We start from the raw sequence: 20,499 nt of genomic DNA on the forward strand, positions 1-20,499 counted from the left end.
TAGAGGACAGCCCAATAACATTCTTCTCCCAGAATTCATTGAGTGGTAGCTTTATATCAAGCATTTGTCAGGATGCTGTCACATACACTGTTTTCATTTAATTCTTAAAGTAACTTTGTGAGAAGGGAGTGATTATCATCATTTTACCAGTGAGGAAACAGGCTCAGAGAAATTGAATAACTTCTCCAGAGTTATACAGATTGTGACAGAATTTGGATTCAAATATCATTTTTGACTCCCAAGTCTAGTGCTTTTGCGTAGCTGTCTATATTATTCAAGGGGTTTGACTTGAGTGATGACAAGAAGGAGCTCACCACATCCCCATTCATGGACAAAAAGAAAGGTGCTAAAAAGTAGTAGTGTTACCAGGCCCTTTTCAGATTATTGGGCAGCATTACCAGAGAAATGAATATCTCTTTCACAAGACTTTTAAGCAAGCAAAGCTTTTTATTAAAAGAAATAGTTTGTGCATAAGGGAGAAGGCAGGATAAAAAGCTCCTAGAGTAGAAGAGGCAAGTTGCCTTTATAATAAAAGGGAGGGTTTGTCTCATGATCACTGATAATTTCCAGAAATCATTAAACTTCTTTGAACAGCAGCAGGTAGCTCCGTGGTGGCTATTAGGCTTAGGGAGTGCTTCTGTGAGGGGACAGGAGTGCATGAGAATTTTCTGCAAGAATGCACTGGAACAGATAAGATTAAAATGTATAGTTGAGCTTCTTGTCTTATGGCAACTAGGTATACTGGTTAGTGTAACCAAAATAAAACTAGTCTTTTATTTTTGTGAGCTTGGTTTTTGTTTCTGGGACTCAGGCCCCCAGGACCTTTGTTCTTTAGCTTGCAAGTCCTGTTTTCCCCAGTCCTTTTCCAAAATGGCTGAATATCTTCCTGTCTCAGTAGGAAAAATGTTGGATAAACACTAGAAGGGGCTATCTGGCTTTGAGACTTAAAAATGTCTTCATAAGGAGGTATGCTATAGTTTCTCCAGATAATTTTAAGGCAAAGTATTTCTTAAGTACAGTTAATTAAAATTCTTCTTCTTGGTAGTGGTGATGGGCATGGTCTAGCTTGATAGTTCTTGACCTGTTTGAGCATCTCTCACATCCCATTTTCAGAGAACTTGGGTCACATGAGGACAGAAGCAATAAGCCTGCTTTTTCTGAGAAGGCCATTGATATGTTTAAAAGCATTCTCTTTCTGTATTTATCATATTTGATAAGCTTTAAGGATATAAAAATTAGCATATTGGGGGGAGTAAAGTCATTGCATTGGTTTTAAGTCCAACAATCAAGCAAACAAACAAAAAAACATACCTATGGCTCCGTTAGCTGATCATTGCTGTTGAGTATTGCATGTCCAATGTTATCAGTCAGTAAGAAGAGGATCATAGCTGAGTACACTCCCTCACTAGGAGGCTGTATGAACTGGACATGGAGATGCCTTATATGTTCTTTAAAAGTGCAGGCTTTGGAGTCACAAAAGCTTGAGTGGGACTTGCCCTCTCATCTGTGAAATTGGACAAAATAATCCCTACCTAAGGGGGCTGTTGTGGGGAATCAAAGGAGCCAGAGTATGTAAGGTAACCATTCTAGCATTATTTGTGACACGTTGTGAGCTTCCACAAAGTTGCAGTTGTCATTATTAAAATTTGGTAAATTATTAGTGAGTGTGAACAATATTCAGCCAGAAAAGTAATTCAAGACTACTGTAAAATCAGCTGGTTAATACAGTTGAAGGAAGTGTCTGAGGTCAGGAAACTGGCTTCTAGTGTCATTTATACCTTTGACTTTGCCTGTGACCTTGTGACAGATCCTTCCCCTCTCTGGGCCTCAATTTCTCCATCTGACCCAGAGAATTTGCAGCACATAATTCCTGAGGATATTTTCTCCTTTTCTATCTCTAGCTCTTACTTCCCAGTTAAGCCTGTAATTGTTTCTCTGAGTCCAATGGGAGACTCCTTGCCACTCAGTAGCATTTTTTAGAATGGCTTTCCTTTGCCCTCTGCTGGTTGCTCAAAGATTCTGGCTATCTTTCCTTGGTGTGGTAAACACCAGCCCAGACAGACCCTGAGATCCAGAGAAAAAGCAAAGTGGAGTGGAAAAGCTGAATGCCAGAGGGCATTGATGTAGGTCAGGGTTCTTATTGACCATCTGGTCCAATTACTTCATTTTACAGATGATGGGGCTACTGAGTCCCAGAGAAGAGACAGGATTTCCCCTGACACACAAAGCTGGGAGACAAGTAGGACCTGAGAGATCCAGTATTGGATCTGCCTCAAATTCTACTGACAAACCCCTTTCTCTTTCTGTGTTTTAGCAGCCTTATCTGCCAAATCCTCATTCTTCCTTCAGGCACCTTTCAGGTTCACTGTGAGGTTAAACTGGTATAACGAATATGAAAGCAATGCATTGTTAAGTCCCAAAGGCCACATAATTATAGAGGATCATTATATGCAAATAGAGATGAAAAACCCAGCTAGCAGAATGGCTCAGGTCCTTTTAGGTTTCCTAGGGAAAATGAGCATTGGCTGGCTTCCTCCAGGGTGTTTTATTTTTGAGGTCTATTCATCGAATCCTACAGAGCTAAGTGACTCCAGAAACTGTAGCTGTTTTGGCCCAGATATATGGCTCTGGTCAAGCCTGGGGCTGGTAGTATAGTCCAGGACAGGATGCAGCTTCAAGGGGATGATATCAGAAGGCAAGAATAGAATCTCTTCAGAGTCCTTCATTTGGTGGGGGAGGGTATACCTCAGTGGTTAGAGTACATGCTTAGCATGCACAAAGTCCTGGGTTCAATCCCCAGTACCTCCATTAAAATAACTAATTAAAGAAATAAACCCAATTACCACCCCCCCAAAAAAAATCAAAAACAGAGTCCTTCATTTGGGGGCTGGCCAAAACTTCTCTGTGCCTTACTCTTTGCATTAGGAAAATGAGGAGAATTAGGAAATAATAATTATAGATAACATTTACATACTGCTTATTATGTCCCAAGGCACTCACTGTTCTAAGCATTTTACATGTATGAGCTCAATTCATCATACAACTGCCTTATGAGTCAGGGACTATCTTTAAAATGTGGATGATAATAATACCTATTTTATAGGAGTTTTGTGAAGGTGAAATGAGTAAATAAACACAAGTACTTATAACTGTCTGACCAAGAATCACTGTGATATAGAAAACCGGATGTGGAGTGTGAGGAGGGCCATATCCCAGGTCTCCGTTGAGTCCCTGGGATGTCACGTGTGGGTCCTTAGCTTTGCACAGGAAAGATTTCAAGAGCCAGCCACAATTAAGTAAAGGTAGATTGATTGATTTTTAAAATTGAGTTACAGTTAAAAATGTGTCAAATTCCAGAGTAGAGCACAATTTTTCAGTTATACAGGAACATACATATATTCATTGTCACATTATTTTTTGCTGTGAGCTACCAAAAGATCTTATGTATATTTCCCAGTGCTATACAGTATACTGTTGTTTATATATTCTACATATGCCTGTCAGTATCTACAAATTTTGAAATCCCAGTCTGTCGCTTCCCACCACCTTCCCCCCTGGCAACAAGTTTGTACTCTATGTCTATGATACTGTTTCTGTTTTGCATTTATGTTCTTTTTTTTTTTTTAAGGTTCCACATATGAGCGATCTCATATGGTATTTTTCTTTCTTTTTTGCTTACTTCACTTAGAATGACATTCTCCAGGAACATCCATGTTGCTGCAAATGGTGTTATGTTGTCAGTTTCTATGGCCGAAAAGTATTCCACTGTAGAAATATACCATACCTTCTTTATTCAGTCATCTGTCGATGGACATTTAGTCTGTTTCCATGTCTTCGCTATTGTAAATAGTACCGCTATGAACATTGGGGTTCAGGTGTCACCCTGAAGTAGGGTTCCTTCTGGATACACGCCCAGGAGTGGGAATACTTGGTCATATGGTAAGTCTATGCCTAGTCTTTTGAGGAATCTCTATACTGTTTTCCACAGTGGCTGCACCAAACTGCATTTTCACCAGCAGTGTAGGAGGGTTCCCTTTTCTACACACCTTCTCCAGCATTTGTCATTTGTGGACTTTTGAATGATGGTCATTCTGACTGGTATGTGGTGATACCTAAACATAGTTTTGATTTGCATTTCTCTGATAATTAGTTATATGGAGCATTTTTTCATGTGCCTATTGATCATTTGTATTTCTTCCTTGGAGAATTGCTCGTTTAGGTCTGTCCGTTTTTGGGTTGGGTTGTTTGATTTTTCTTATTAAGTCATATGAGCTGCTTATATATTCTGGAGATAAGGCTTTGTCAGTTTCATCTTTTGCAAAAATTTTCTCCCATTCCGTAGGTGGTTGTTTTGTTTTGCTTATGGTTTCCTTTGCTGTGCAGAAGCTTGAAACTTTAATTAGATCCCATTTGTTTATTCTTGCTTTTGTTTCTATTGCTTGGGTACACTGCCCTAGGAGAACATTTTTGAGAAGTATGTCAGATAATGTTTTGCCTATATTTTCTTCTAGGAGGTTTATTGTATCTTCTCTTATGTTTAAGTCTTTGATCCATTTTGAGTTTATTTTTGTATATGGTGCAAAGGAGGGTTCTAGCTTCATTGATTTACATGCTGCTGTTCAGTTTTCACAACACCATTTGCTGAAGAGACTTTCCTTATTCCATTGTAGGTTCTTTCTTCCTTTGTTGAAGATTAATTGGCCAAAAGTTTGTGGGTTCATGTCTGGGCTCTCTATTCTGTTCCATTGGTCTATATGTCTGTTTTGGTACCAATACCATGCTGTCTTGATGACTGTAGCTCTATAGTATTGTCTGAAGTCTGGGAGAGTTATTCCTCCAGCCTCTTTGTTTCCCTTCAGTAATGCTTTGGCAATTCTAGGTCTTTTGTAGTTCCCTATAAATTGTATTATGATTTGTTCTTGTTCTGTGAAATATGTCCTGGGTAATTTGATAGGGATTGCATTAAATCTGTAGATTGCCTTGGGCAGTGTGACCATTTTAACAATATTGATTCCTCCAATCCAAGAGCATGGGATAGCTTTCCATTTTTTAATGTCTTCTTTAATTTCTTTCATCAGTGGTTTATAGTTTTCTGTGTATTATTCTTTCACCTCCTTGGTTAGATTTATTCCTAGGTATTTTATTACTTTGGGTGCTATTTTAAAGGAGATTGTATCTTTACTTTCTTTTTCTGTTGGTTCATCATTAGTGTAAAGGAATGTCACTGATTTTTGAACGTTAATCTTGTAACCTGCTACCTTGCTGAATTCTTCAATCAGCTCTAGTAGTTTTTGCATGGACCTTTTAGGGTCTCCTATATATAGTAACATTTGTTGGCATATAGTGACACTTTAACCTTTTCTTTCCCAATTTGGATCCCTTTCGTTTCTCTCTCTTGCCTGATTTCTGTGGCTAGGACTTCCAGGATTATGTTGAATAGGAGTGGTGATAGTGGGCATCCTTGTCTTGTCCCAGGTTTTAGTGGGAAGCTTTGGAGTTTTTCACCGATCAGTACTATGCTGGCTGTAGGTTTGTCATATATAGCTTTTATGATGTTGAGATATGTTCCCTCTATACCCACTTTGGTGAGATTTTTTATCATAAATGGGTGTTGAATTTTATCAAATGCTTTTTCTGCATCGATTGAGATGATCATGTGGTTTTTTGTCCTTTCTCTTGTTGTTATGATGTATTACATTGATTGATTTGCATATGTTGAATCACCCTTGTGTCCCTGGGATGGACCCCACTTGGTCATGAAGTATAATCTTTTTTGTGTGTCATTGGATTCTATTTGCTAATATTTTGGTGAGGATTTTGGCGTCTATGTTCATCAGTGATATTGGCCTGTAATTCTTTTTTTTGGTAGTGTCTTTGCCTTGTTTTGGTATTCCATTTTCTTTTCTTATTTTGCTTATTTGTGTTCGCTCTTTTTTCTTCTTTGTGAGTTTGGCCAGAGATTTGTCAATATTATTTACTCTTTCAAAAAACCACCTTTTGGTTTGATTGATTTTTGTAGTGTTTTTTAATTTCTATTTTATTTATTTCCTCCCTGAATTTTATTATGTCCTTCCTTCTGCTGACTTGGGCTTTTTTGCTCTACTTTTTCTAATTCTTTTAGCTGGGTGGTTAGATTTTTTTATTTGAGATTGTTCTTCTTTTTTGAGGAAGGCCTGTATCGCTATAAACTTCCCTCTTAGTGCTGCCATTGCTGCATCCTGTAAATTTTGTAGTCGTATTTTCATTTTCATTTGTCTAAAGGTAATTTTTAATTTCAGCTTTGACTTCACCATTGACCCATTGGTTTTTTTAATAGCATATTGTTTAATCTCTATGCTTTCCTTTTTTTCCTCCTTTGTTTATCTGTAGTTGATTTCTAGTTTCATGGCAGTGTGGTCAGTAAAGATGCTTGAGATAATTTTTATCTTCTTAAAATTATTGAGGCTTGTTTTGTGCCCAAATACATGATCTATCCTAGAAAATGTTCCATGTGTATTTGAAAAGAATATTTATCCTATTTTGGGGATGTGTGATGCTCAGAAAATATCCACTAAATTTAATTTTTTTTATTGTATCATTTTGTTTCTCTGTTGCCTTATTTATTTTCTGTCTGGAAGATCTGTCTAGTGATGTTAATGCTGTGTTAATCTCTGACAATGGTTGTAATCCCATCAATTTCCCCCTTTATCTCTGTAATTGTTTTATGTACTTAGGGGCCCCTATTTTGGGTGCATATATATTAATAAGTGTAATATCCTCATCTTATAGTACTTCTTTAATCATTGTAAAATGTCCTTCTTTATCTTTCTTTAAGGCCTTTGTTTTAAAGTCTATTTTGTCTGAATTCAGCACTGCAACACCTGCTTTCTTGTCATTTCCATTTGCATGGAATATCCTTTTCCATCCTTTCACTCTCAATCTATATGTGTCCTTCTCCCTAAAGTGGGTCTCTTGCATGCAGCATATTGATGGTTCTTGCTTTATTATCCAGTCTGCCACTCTATGTCTTTTGACTGGAGCATTCAGTCCATTAACATTTACAGTAATTAAAGATATATGTGTGTTTATTGCCATTTTGAACTTATCTTTGCAGTTGAATTGGTATTTCCTCTTTGTTCCTTTCTTCTTCCTTTTGTGGTTTGATAATTTTCCTTTGTATTATCTTGGATTTTATTTAATTTTTGTGACTCCCTTGTTAGTTTTTGTCTTGTGTTTTCCCTTTTTTTAAGTCTATTAACCCATTACTATAACTGTTTGTATTAAACAGTTAGTAATATAAGCTCAAACCAATCCTACCTAGAACAAAAATTTTAGAAAGAAAAGAAAAACTATATTTTCTTGCTTCCCTCTCCCACTCAATGATTTAGATGTCTTCTTTTACAATTTCATGTTTATTCTATTTCTAATTCATTGTAATTCATGTAATTCATTATCACCTTTCCAGTTATGATTTTCTCATTTCTGTAGCATCCAGCTTCTTTTCTATTTAGGGTAGACCTTTCAATATTTCTTTTAGCATGGGTTTAGTGTTGCTAAACTCTTCTAGTTTTTGCTTGTCTATGAAGTTCTTTAGCTCTCCTTCTATTCTAAAGGATAACTTTGTTGGAAAAAGTATCCTTGGCTGCATCATTTTTCATTCAGTACTTTGAATATATCTTCCACTCCCTCTGGCCTGTAATGTTTGTGTAGAGAAATCAGCTGAGAGCCTTATGGGGGTTCCCTTATAACTCATTCTTTGTATTTCTCTTGCTGCCTTTAGGATCATTTCTTTATCCTTGACTGTGGCCGTCTTATCATATGTCTTTGTGTGGGTCTATTTGGGTTCTTCCTGTTTGGGACCCTCTGAGCTTCCTGTACTTGGATATCTGATTCCTTCTTTAGGTTTAGGCAGTTTTCAGTCATGATTTCTTGAAATACCTTTTCAATCCCCTTTGCTCTGTCTTCCCCTTCTGGAACCCCTATTGTGCATAGATTGACATGCTTTAAACTATCCCATAGGTCCCTTATATTGTTTTCATTTTTTTCTCTCGGCTGTTCTGATTGGGTGCTTTATGTTGTCCTGTCTTCTAGGTCCTCTGCAATATCTAGCCTGCTTTGTATAGCCTTTAGATCAGCTCTCATCTCAGCAAATTAGTTTTCCAATTTTTCCTGGCTTTTATTTATAGCTTCAATTTCATTTTTGACATATTTTTTAATCTCTAAACAGTATCTCTTTTAGTTCCTTCAGTACTTTGATCACTCTTTTTTTGAAATCTTGATCTAGTAGGCCATCAATATCTATTTCATTGATCATTCTTTCAGAGGATTTCTCTTGTTCTTATAATTGTGAGTGGTTCCACTTCTTCTTCATCTTGCTCATACTTCTCTGGCACTGTCGCTTATGGAGTATCAGTTATCTATATATTGTTTTTAAGGTGTTTATTTATTTATCTCTCTAAAGCCCATGCAGGAATAAAACTTAAATAAGAGGATTTTAAAAGAAGGGAGAGAAAAATAAATATAAAGGTTTGAAAACTGTATATAATCAGTAACAGAACAAGTTGAGGAAAATAGTAATTGAGTTGAGACATCTTTTAAAAAATTTTAAAAGAGAGAAAACAGTAATATATATATATATTTGAAGCCCAAGTGTAATCAATAACAGGAGATCAAAACCAAAGGAAATAAAAATGAAATGAGGTGGATTTTAAAAATAATAATTATAAAATTTTTTAAAATAAAAATTTTAAAGTGATTAAAACCAGAGATATATAGAATTGTTTAAAAAGTAAAAATTTAAAAGTTAATAGAAAATATAACAGATAAAGAAAAGATAAAGAGATAGAAAAAAACAGGGGGGGGGTATGTTCTCATGGAGACTGTTCACTCTTAATGATTTTATTGAAAGATCTTGCCCTGCTGTGCGAACTCAGCTCACTGCTTCCAGAGGCCTTCCTTTGGTGCCCCTGGTCTGTGCTGCTCCCAGTGCAGGTTGGTAAGCATATCTCACTCTTTCCCAACACTGCAGTCAGGTGCTGTGTTCCTATGCAGTGGGCAGGAAGGTCATGCCCTCTCCCGAAGCCATGATCATGCAGGTTAGGTGAGCAGGTTGTGCCTCCTCCCAACAGCACGGTAGGCTGTGGGTCACTCCCCCTTCTGATGCTGTGGTCAGATGTTGTGCTCACACAAGTTAGGCGGGCAGGTCTCAACCCCTCCCAATACTACAGTCAGGTGCTGTGCTCTTACACAGTGAGCAGGCAGGTCACTCCCCCTCCTGATGCCATGGTCAGATGCTGCACTCTGGCAAGGTAGGTGGGCAGGTTGTGCCCCTTCCCAACACCACTGTCAGTAGCTGTGCTTCTGCTGGGAAGGCAGGTGGCCACCCGCCCTCTCCTCACGCCAGCTGCTCCCCTGCTCTGTGCAGCTGCCTGCTCCACCTCAGGTCAGCACTCCATAGGCGGGCTCAGGGAAGATGGCAGAAGAGCCCCGCACCTGCTCCATGCCAGAATTCAGCTCCTTATTTGTTTGTCTTGGAGGTGTGATTTCTCAGAGATACCTGGGCAGAATGATCCTATCTGCCTCAGGCTATAAGCAAGTCTCCATCTCGCCTTTGAGGCTGCTAAGCCCTTAGGTAAGGATTCAGATTTCAACCCTGCCCCTACCTGGGTACTAAGCACTGAAGGATATGATGGCTGTGCCTGAGCCCCACCTCTCTTCTCCCAAAAACCTTTGGCAGGTTTTCAGAGATAGGAGGTATGGCACCCTTCCCCCAGGGCACATCAGCCATGTTGTTTTTTGGAGGGCCAAGATTGTTTTGCCCTGTATACCTGTTCATCCATGGTGTGCAGCACCCTGCAGTCCCCCAGAGTTGCCTCTGTGCAGCCTGCCCCAGTCCTCTGCCCAGCTTGAGCAGCCTGTTCTGTCCCTCACCTGCCACTTTGCTTCTAGGGCTTGGGGTTGTGGAGACCCTCTGTGCCTGTTTAACTTAGTTCTGTTGGGCAAGGGCTGTTCCATACAGATCCAAGCCTTGGAGGTTCCCCCTTCATATTGCTGACCTCTCTGTTGGAGAGGAAGAGACCCAGGGGACAAGCGCTATTCCTCCTTTGCTGCTCCCTCCCCGCAGGACCAGTCCCGCACTGTTTTGCTTTTTCTTCTTTCTTTTTTCCTTTTCTCCTACCAGATTCATGGTGTTTTTGTCTTTTGAAGAGGGCGATATTCTGTCAGAGTTCAGCAGGCACTCTGGTTGGCTGTGTGGGTCCATGGATGTGAGTTTTGGTGTATTTGTGGTGAGCTACAAGTGTCCTATTCTGCCATTTTGGCTGATCTCCCCAAGACTGTATACTACAACTTCTTTATCCATTTTTCTGTTGATGGACACTTAGGTTTGTTTAATATATTAGCAATTGTAAATAACGCAGCTATGAATATTGGGGTACATGCATATTTTCAAATTACTATTTTTGTTTTTTTCAATATATACCCTGAAGTGAAATTGCTGGGACAAATAGTAGTTCTATTTTCAGTTTTTTGAGAAACCACCACCCTTTCTTCTACACCAAATTATATTTCCACCAACATTGTATGAGGGTCCCCTTTTCTCAACATTCTTGTCAACGTTTGTTACTTGTGTTTTTTTGATAAAAGTTTTTTCTGACAGGTGTGCAGTGTTATCTCATGTGGTTTCAAATTCCATTTCTCTGATGATTAACAATATTGACAACATTTTCTTGTGCCTGTTGGCCATCTGCATGTCCTCTTTTGGAAAATGTTTACTCAGGTCTTCTGCTCATTTTATAATTATGTTGTTTGTTTTTATGAAGTTAAATTGTATGAGCTCTTTATATATTTTGGATATTAACCTTTTATCAGTCATATTATCTGCAAATATTTCTCCCATTTGTTGTCTTTTCATTTTTTTGGTGGTTACCTCCTTAGATAGGTTTACCATTTTAATAATGTTTCAGTGTACAGTACAGAAGTATTAACTATATGCACTTTTTTTTAACTGAAGTATAGTCAGTTTACAATGTGTCAATTTCTGGCATACAGTAATGGTTGAGTCACACATATACACGTATATATTCACATTCATATTCTTTTTCATTTTAAGTTACTACAGGATATTGAATATATTTCCCTGTGCTATACAGAAAAAAATTTTTGGTTTTTATCTATTTTATATATATTAGTTAGTATTTGCAAATCTCAAACTCTCAATTTGTTTCTTCCCACCCTCTTTCCTCCAGTAACCATTAATTTGTTTACTATGACTGTGAGTCGGTTTATGTTTTGTAGAAGTTTCATTAGTGTCTTCTTCTTGTGTGTGTGTGTTTTTTTCTCTCAGATTCCATATATGAATATCATATTGTATTTTCTTTCTCTTTCTTGCTCACTTCACTTAGAATGACGATTTCCACATCCAATCATGTTGCTGCAAATAACTTTATTTAAAAAAAGGTTTTATGACTGAATAGTATTCCATTGTATGAATATACCAAAGCTTTTTTATCCAGTGATCTGTTGATTGACATTTAGGTTGTTTCCGTGTCTTGGCTATTGTATATAGTGCTGCTATGAACATTGGGGTGCATGTATCTTTTCAAATTTGAGTTCACTCCAGATATATGCCCAGGAGTGGGATTGATGGATCATATTGTAAGTCTATTTTTAGTTTCTTTTAGGAATCTCCATACTCTTTTACATAATGGCTGTACCAAACTGCATTCCCACCAACAGTGTATGATGGTTCCCTTTTCTCCATACCCTCTCCAGCATTTATCATTTGTAGGCTTTTTAATGGTAGCCATTCTGACTGGTATGAGGTGATATTTCATTGCAGTTTTGATTTGAATTTCTCTGATAACTAGGAATACTGAGCATTTTTCATGTGCTTATTGGCCATCTGTATGTCTTCACTGGAGAAGTGTTTGTTTACATCTTCTTTTATACTGAAGAAAAATAACAAAGCTGCAGGAATAACCTTCCCAGACTTCAGACAACACTACAGAATTGCAATAATCAAAACAACATGGTATTGGCACAAAAACAGACATGGATCAATGGAACAGAATAGAGAGCCCAGAAATAAACCCACAGACTTATGGACAATTAATCTTTGAAAAAGGGGGCAAGAATATACAATGGGGAAAAGACAGTCTCTTCAGGGAATGGTGTTGGGAAAACTGGGCAACTACATGGAAATCACTGAAGTTAGAACACTCCCTTACACCATACACAAAAATAAACTCTAAATAGCTTAAAGACTTAAATATAAGACAAAACACTATAAACCTAGAAGAAAACAGAGGCAAAACATTTTCTGACATAAATCTTAGCAAGGTTTTTCTAGGGCATTCTACCCGGGCAATGGAAATAAAAGCAAAAATAAACAAATAGGACCTAATTAAACTCATAAGCTTTTGCACAGCAAAAGAAACCATAAGCAAAGCAAAACAACAACCTACGGAACGGGAGGAAGTATTTGCAAATGATGCAACTGACAAAGGTATAATTTCCAGAATATATAAACAGCTCATACAACTTAATAAGAAAAAAAAAACTCAGTACAAAAATGGACAGAAGACCTAAACAAGCAATTTTCCAATGAAGACATACAAATGGCCAATAGGCACATGAAAAAATGCTCAGATATGTTTTCAATCCCATTTTCTCTTTCTTCTGAGCTCCCTATGACGTGTAGATTGAAAAGTTTTATGTTATTCCAAATGTCTCTTTTATTTATTGATTTCTTCATTTATTTTTCTATCTGATATTTTGATCAATGGATTTCCATTATTCTATCTTCTATATCACCTGTTTGTTCTTCTGCATTGTTTAGACTGCTATTTATTGACTTTATGTTTGCTTTCATCTCAGCAATTGCATTTTGTGATTTTAATGGCTTCTATCTATAGTTTCTAGTTCCCTTTTTATAGTAATCTGCAGTTCTATCAATTGCCTCTCTTATTTCCTTCTGTATTTTTACTATCTCTTTTTTGAATTCAAGATCTGGTAGGCTGGAGATGTCTATTTCATTGTTTGTTCTTTTGGGGGATTTCTTTTGTTCCGTTAATTGGGAGTGGTTCCTCAGCTTCTTCATTTTACTTATATTTCTCTGACTATTAATTTAGGAGTAACAGTTATCTACTCTGGTCTTGAAGGACTGTTTTTATGTAGGAACATCACTGTGTAGCCCTTGTCCATCTAATATTTTTGTTGCAAGGGCTTTTTCTAGTATTGACAGCTGCCACGTATTTCTTCAGTGTGTGAGGACTGCTATCCCCTTGATAGTAGGTGTGATTGGTATTGTGGTGACCTGAGCCTGCACTGGATGTTGAGCAGGGCCCCCTCTTTGCTCTGTCATTGTTACAGCCCTTTTGGGGGCTAAGCCTGCTCCTTAGTTGTTGGAGAAGAAGATCTCAGATCCATTTCTGAGTTTCTGTGTGAAGTAGGCAGTACTGAAGCTCTTCCTCTGGGAGAGGAGGGGCTGAGTATTCCTCTACAGGAGAGATCCACCAGGAAGTGCTCTCTGTAGTGTTGCCTATCATCCATTGTGCATGTTCACAAAGTACACTGGTTTTGGTGCTGCCCTTAGCACTGCCTCAGCCATGGAAATGTAGGCATCCTGCCCTGGGTCCCCCAGGTGCTGTGTTCACAAAGCCACTAGGGCAGACTTTGTTGAGGTCAGGGACCAGGATCCACTGTAGTTACAAGTAGTCATACACCTGGATCAGCAGAGTACTAGAGGATTAGCCAGACCCCAACCCCACCACCGGGGGCACATGCCCATTTTTAACACTGGACCTGTCCCAGCCACACACCAGTATTCTGCTTGGATGTCCTGCAGACAGTTTGCAAAGGCACCAGTGACATAAATCTGCAAAACCACCTGGGATAAGTCTCAAATTTCAGCCCCATTTCTGATGTCATGTGGCCCCTGGGAATGGGCTGAGGTTTCAGCCCCACCTGCACTTGGGGTCAACGCACCAGCAATTATGCCCTTCCAGAGCAAGCCATAAAGGAGACTGCTATGGCAGGATCCTAACCCTCCTTTCATGAGAGTGTATTAACAATGAGGCTTTTATGCCAGGACCATGCTCTGTGACCTTACCAAACAGAAAGTTGCTATGTTGGAGTCTTGTTCCTCCCTCCATGAACACCAACAATGGGGCTTTTTATGGAGAACTGGGGCTCCTTTTCACATGCACCTAGTTTCAGCCCATACCACATTCCAGACCCTTCAAGCTGTCTCTGTACAGCCAACCCGTCTTCTCCCAGGGTCTATTCTCTGAAGTGTGAGTTTCAGCACCCAGTTCTGGCATGTTCCAGCAGGCTCATGTCTCAGCCTGGGGACTGCACAGATCCTCTGTGCCAATTTCTCTCTGTCCTATTTGCTGCAAGGTGGCTGCTGTGCTCTGAGTTTCTGAAGCTCCCTTTCTGTCCCAGCTAATCTCCCTGCTGGTGAAGAGGCTTCCCAGGTCAGAGTATTTTACTCTTTCACTGCTCCCTCCCTGGGGTACAGGTCCTGTCCAAATTCTTTTTTTTTTTTTTTTGGTCCTACACATTTACATAGAGATTTTTCTTGTAGCTCCACTTGTGTAAGATCTTCTGCCAAAGACCAGTAGGTATTCTGAGAGAACTGTTTCACATGTAGGTGTATTTTTGATGTATTTGTGGGAGAAGGTGAGCTCCACATCCTTCTATTCCACCATCATGAAGTCCTTCTGAAATATCTACATTAATTCTAGATATTTCATCCATACAGTATAACCTAAGGAGGTTTTATCACCACTTATTTAACAATGTTTCCCATGTAATTTAATATACCAAACAAAACTAATTAGTTTCTTTGGGAAACATCTCTTGGGATGTTTCAGGGAACATTGAAGCATCCCAAAATTAGCTGGAGGTTAAAAAAAATTTATTTAGTATTCGACTTCAGGAAGTGTGTCAAAGATATTAAAAGGTTTTAAAACTCTTGATCAAGTAGGATCATAAGTCACTGTGAAGTGATACTTATTCATTCAACCAAATAGACAATAAATGATTTTTAAGGCAAATACATATCATTTAGAAGGCAAAGAAACTTACAACCTGTTATCTAAAGTAGCTTAACATTCCCAGAAAACTTTGTTCTCTTAACAGAGAGAGAAAACCAAACTCATCTTGCACTAGTCCATCCTTAATAACAAAATTTATTTACCTAATTAGATTTAATCTAACCCCAGCTTGACTTTGTACAAAACTCTTTTCTCAGGATTCTGTTTTTACAAATTTCCCACAACTTTCTGTATCTACATTAGTTTATCCCTTATTTTCTTCCTCATCCAGAAACAACCAGCTTTAGTGAAAAAATCACTTTCTCCCCCTAAACAAAATGTGTTTCCATTCCTCATACCATCTTTGCTGAAAATACACATCCTACTTTCCTTGCATACTGAAATATTACCCTTATTATCCAGGAGTTTTAATTACATGTATAACAATTCCTACCCTTAAAAACCTTAATCTCTAGCAAAAATTGACAAGCAAGTAATTGTGAACTCTGTCATACCAACATTTCCTGATTGGCAAACTTAACAATATTCCATAACCTCTAGAAACATACATTTTTCTCATACCATAATTTATTTCCTCAATGTGATACAAGACATGTGTTTAATAAGTCCAAATATCTCTAGTTTCCCTGTTAGAAAGAGACAAAAGTAGATAAATAGTGAATTCTATGATTTAACTTAGCAACACTCAAAAGTTTCAAGTTACCAAAATCTGGAGAAACTATTTTAGTTAGACATAATAATAATCAAAACATAATTATTCCTAAAGAGTTCACCTGAAAACCCTTACTTCATTTATGTGTGTTTTATAACTTATGAAAATATTATCATATCTAGTTAATTTTTTCCTGCTGACAAACTCTGCAACAGACATAACATGACTTACTGACCTTTAGTAAACCTAGGTACAATAAAAGTAAGGCATTTCTGTATTGGTTAAACCAACAAGCTTAAGCTAGCTTTAGTACTAGATAGCAGTTTAATTATTGAATGCCTCCTAGATCATATGGACCTGAAATTCATTCTGGTCAGTTTTGTTTATATTTAGAAATATTTAATTTTGTAAGCACTTGTTTTTAAGTCAATTAAATAGAACTCTTTTATAAATTTAATTTTGATAATATTATCTAGAGGTAAAGACATATATTTGTAATGTACACACAGACATATAAACAGACAAAACTAGAGAATTCAGCTTCACTTTAACAATTATGAATAAAGTATTACAATATAAACTCACTAGTTTATAAATAACAATTGGAATAAGTTAAATTTATTTAATCAAATGACTAAGGCTTTACTATTTTTAGAAAAGACTATCAAGAACTGTATTTGTCCTTGATAAATGCTTAAGGAAGCTATGAATTAGATTTTGGGTGAGGGAGCCTTTCTAGAGGTTTGAGTTTAAATGGGCCTTTTATTCCACTTTGGTTTCAGGTTTTACCTGATTGAGCTTATTAGGCTTAGCCTCAGGTCATTGTGGGCTGTTTTTACCTTTCTGATTTGTAGATATTTGCAAGACAAAGACTGTTGCTTTTAATTTCCCACATAACTGGTCTGCCACCTAAATGATATTAAAAGATTGATTTGCCCAAATTTATTTTCTTTAATTTACCTTTTTTTTATATCAGTGAGAAGATTTCCAACTAAACTGAAAATCGAGTTCTGTGTTCTAGAACTTTAGGGTTCAAATATATCATACCTTCAAATGTTTGCACAAGGCATTCAACAAAGGCCTTCTTTCTGAGTGCACAGTTTAGACCCAGAGTAAGAATTTCTCTTATTATTTTTATTAGTCCTTGAATATTAGCTTCCAGTTTTTATTTAATATTGTGTGGGCTCAGGTAACCTCGTAGTTTATTTTATTATGTTTAACTAATATTGCCTGGGGGCAGATTTATATGTCCTATCTTATAATACCTGGTAGGGGAATCATTTCCCAGTGAAACACAATGTCTATCCCACAATATAATTAGGCAAAAGAGACATAATCATCTTGTACAAAGCCCATTTAAGTATACCAATTTATACAAACTTTCATATCAATTCTATAAACTTTTGTACCTTTAACTTTAGTTTCCATTAGGACATGTAGATAAATAATGTGGCATGTCATGTCAGTAAACAAAGGATATTCCTGAGGCCATCAAGCCAGCAGCCATTGCATCCACCCCCAACTGTGCACAATGAGGAGATTCAGGATAGAAAAAAGTAGAATACTGTCCCTAGATAGTTAAGTTGCATATCAAAAGAATGATGTCAATGGGCCCAGACTCTTGGATCTTCCATACATAGAAAAGCATTAAATTCACTAACTTGAGATGTCTGCTTTGCTTTAATTAACAGTAATATTTTGATGTTCTGACTACTTAGTTTTTGTTGCAAAACTCCTGTGTATCCTGGCTCTTCTCTTACCTCTTTGAGACAGTCCCTCAGAGATGTCTGAGAGGGGTTTGTCTGCCAAATAAAACATAACTCTCAACTTTTAGGTTGTGCATTTTTTTCAGTTGACAGACCCCATCAATAAGCCTTGGTTTTACAAGTCCAGAAACATTTATTTGTATCCCCTAACCTATTTATCTATTTTTGTATAAAAGTCTCTGCCGTCTTCAGTGAGGGGTTTAACCCACGGACTCAGGCCCTCTTGTCAACATTTAAATTTGTTTAAATGGCTTGTTGCCCCAAGCAATATTTGATCAGGTATCTCTGTAATTTTCTTTCAGCTATATATTAACTTGGGTAAATACAGCAGACTTGTTTGAGGCCCTTTAATGTTGGGGACCAATAGGGGTCCCTTTGGCCCATCCAATCTTATGTAGCGTTGTATCAAAACCTTTTGTTCTAATCCCATTAATGCTCATTTTATTTATCCCATTTCTTAACAACTATCTAGAGATTTATTTATCCTTTTGGGACAAGTCTCTAAAATTTCCACTTTTTTGGGAAGAAGTTGCTAGAGTTTCCTCTCAGTTGTTTCTTATTTCCCTGTTAATCAACCCAATTAATGTTAATTATTCTAATATTCTTATTAGTATCTGTAAGATCCATTAAGTTGAAGATTTCTAAACCATTTTACTTTGTTTGTTTTAAACTGAGGGAGTTATTTGGTTAGTATTTATGTATATGTGTATGTGTGTGTGTGTATGTGTATGTGTGTGTGTATATATATATATATATATACACACACATATTTATATCTTTTAATCCACCTTCTAGTTTGTTTTTCATAGGTACCAATAACACAGCTGTTATACTGAGAGGTCTCTAAAATCTTACCAATTTAGAAGTCCCTCCAATTTAAAGGATCCATCATCTGGCCATTAATGAGACACATCTAAATAATGACTCAACCCATTAAGATGCAAGAGGCATCCCCACAAAAGTGTGCAAGGGATGCAGTCTACTCAAGATCTAGGAAGTTTACCTCCAAAAGTAGTCTAAGAAAGTAAAGGCCTTTCTTGTACATGTGGGCACAATGGAAGTCAAGATAACAAAAGCCCAAGATTTGGCACACCCAGACAAAAAGTCTGCTCAGAATCCCAGTTTATTCCATTGGCTGTCAAATGTACACCATATGTGTACCTTTTCTATGGGAGACCAAGCTCTCAAAACACACACACACACACACACACACACACACACCCCTAAGAAGATCAGGTAGAATATTTACACCTCAGACACAGAGAGAAATGCAGCTTCCCCCTAGAAAGACTTTTGTTTCTTTAAGGTCAGAATTCTGAAAAGATATTTTATCAAGCTGATTTTTTCTAGCTACACATGCAAAAAATATATATGTTTTGGAATGTCAAAAGAATCCCAATTTAGCCATCTTTAGTGTGAAATTTCCTTTAATTTCCAATTAAGAAAGTACTTATAAATATAAATTCTGTATGTACATAATAAAATCTTCCCAGTGTCTTCCAACTGAGGAAAACTCAGGTACCTTTTCTTGAAACTAAGTTTTAAGGAAAATCCACACCTCCAGAGAGGTGTTTACCACTACTGAATAAAACTTAGAATTATTGGCCAATAATGGGAGATTTAAGACCCAGGAAAAGCTCACCTAAATTCTTCTGGACTCTCTGAGGAAGCTCACAGGCACAATGGTGCCTCTGCTGATACCAAAACTCTGATTCCTTGTAGAGTTCAGCTGAAGGAAAGAAGTCCATTCTGGATCCCTTCATCAGTCACCAAAAGTACAGGCTAAAAAAACAAAAACAAAAAAAAAAAACAAAAAACCAAGCACCCTAAAAGTTGAGAATTATATTTTATTCAGTGATCATACTGAGACTATAGCATGGGAAGGCAGTTTTTCCCATAGCCCTGAAGAAATGTCCTGAAGAAGTATGGGTGGAGCAAGGATATATGGAAGTTTTTCTTAAAAAATAATTTAGTCAAACATAAAAAGATTACTGCCAATACCCTAAAAAGAGACATCATTTCAAGTCAGTGATTTTTAGTGCTCTTCTATGTATGGGAAGATGCAAGAATCTGGGTTCACTGAAATTATTCCTTAGATATACATTTTAATTACCTAGGGCTAGTACCCAAAGCACAGAATGCTTCCAGTTTTACTCCATTCTAAATTCCCGTCAGAGTACACTGTTGGTGGGTGATTGTAAGGCTTAATGGTTTGATCCTTGTAAAACTGGAATGACAGGCAACATTCTTTATTTATAGAGATTTTACTTCTGTTATCTCATTTGATCTTTCTAGTGTCCCTGCTCTATTGTTATCATCACTACTATCCTATTTTATTACCCTTCTGCCTACAAATGATACTCATAATCATACTCAGAAACAGCTAGGACAGTGACTATTGTCCTTATTTTACAGCTGAAGAGATTGAGCCCTGTCTGAGGATATAAAGTGAGTTAGTGGTAGATGAAGGATCAGACACAAGGAGCCTGACCCTGATGTCAGTGCCAGGTCTATATTGCCTTTTACCCCATCCTGAGGTCTCAAGAATTTTTGAGCCAGTTTTTCCCTAGTCTTATTGCTGCTGTACATTTCAAAGCTGGTGGCACAACCTATGGGATGTGAAGGAAAATATAGTCATGTTTTGCCAACTAAATTGCCAACTAAATTGCCAACTAAATTGCCAACTATTCTGGCCTCTCTTCTCTGCCCCCCACCCTTTTAACTCCAACATGCACTATGGATTCCACTCTTCTTTCCTAGTGGCCTCCTAGCTTAGTGCAAGGTAGGGGAGAATCTCCACCTCCCAGGTGTTCTGCACAGCTTGAGGGGAGATGGAAGTGGCCACCTTCATTAAGATGGCCTCTCCTGCCTCACTCATGAGGCTATCCTTGCTCTCCTTTCTCAGAGAATCTGAGGAAAATTTGATCCTTCAATGTTGTAAGGTGGGAGAGGGGCATGGGCTGGAGGCAAGAACCTCTCACAAGGGGGGTCATGGATCAGGTCCAATGATTCTAGCTTCATTCTGAGACTCTTGGAGAGGCCT

General features: G+C 37.7%; 1 protein-coding gene across 12 annotated transcripts in view; it reads left to right on the top strand.

Moving 5' to 3' along the window:
* The window catches only part of ARHGEF9 (Cdc42 guanine nucleotide exchange factor 9), a 410,653-nt gene that overhangs the window by 122,824 nt on the left and 267,330 nt on the right, over positions 1-20,499 (top strand). The window lies entirely within an intron of this gene.

Source organism: Camelus bactrianus, chromosome X (assembly GCF_048773025.1).
Source record: "Camelus bactrianus isolate YW-2024 breed Bactrian camel chromosome X, ASM4877302v1, whole genome shotgun sequence".
In the NCBI taxonomy this organism is placed as follows: domain Eukaryota; kingdom Metazoa; phylum Chordata; class Mammalia; order Artiodactyla; family Camelidae; genus Camelus; species Camelus bactrianus.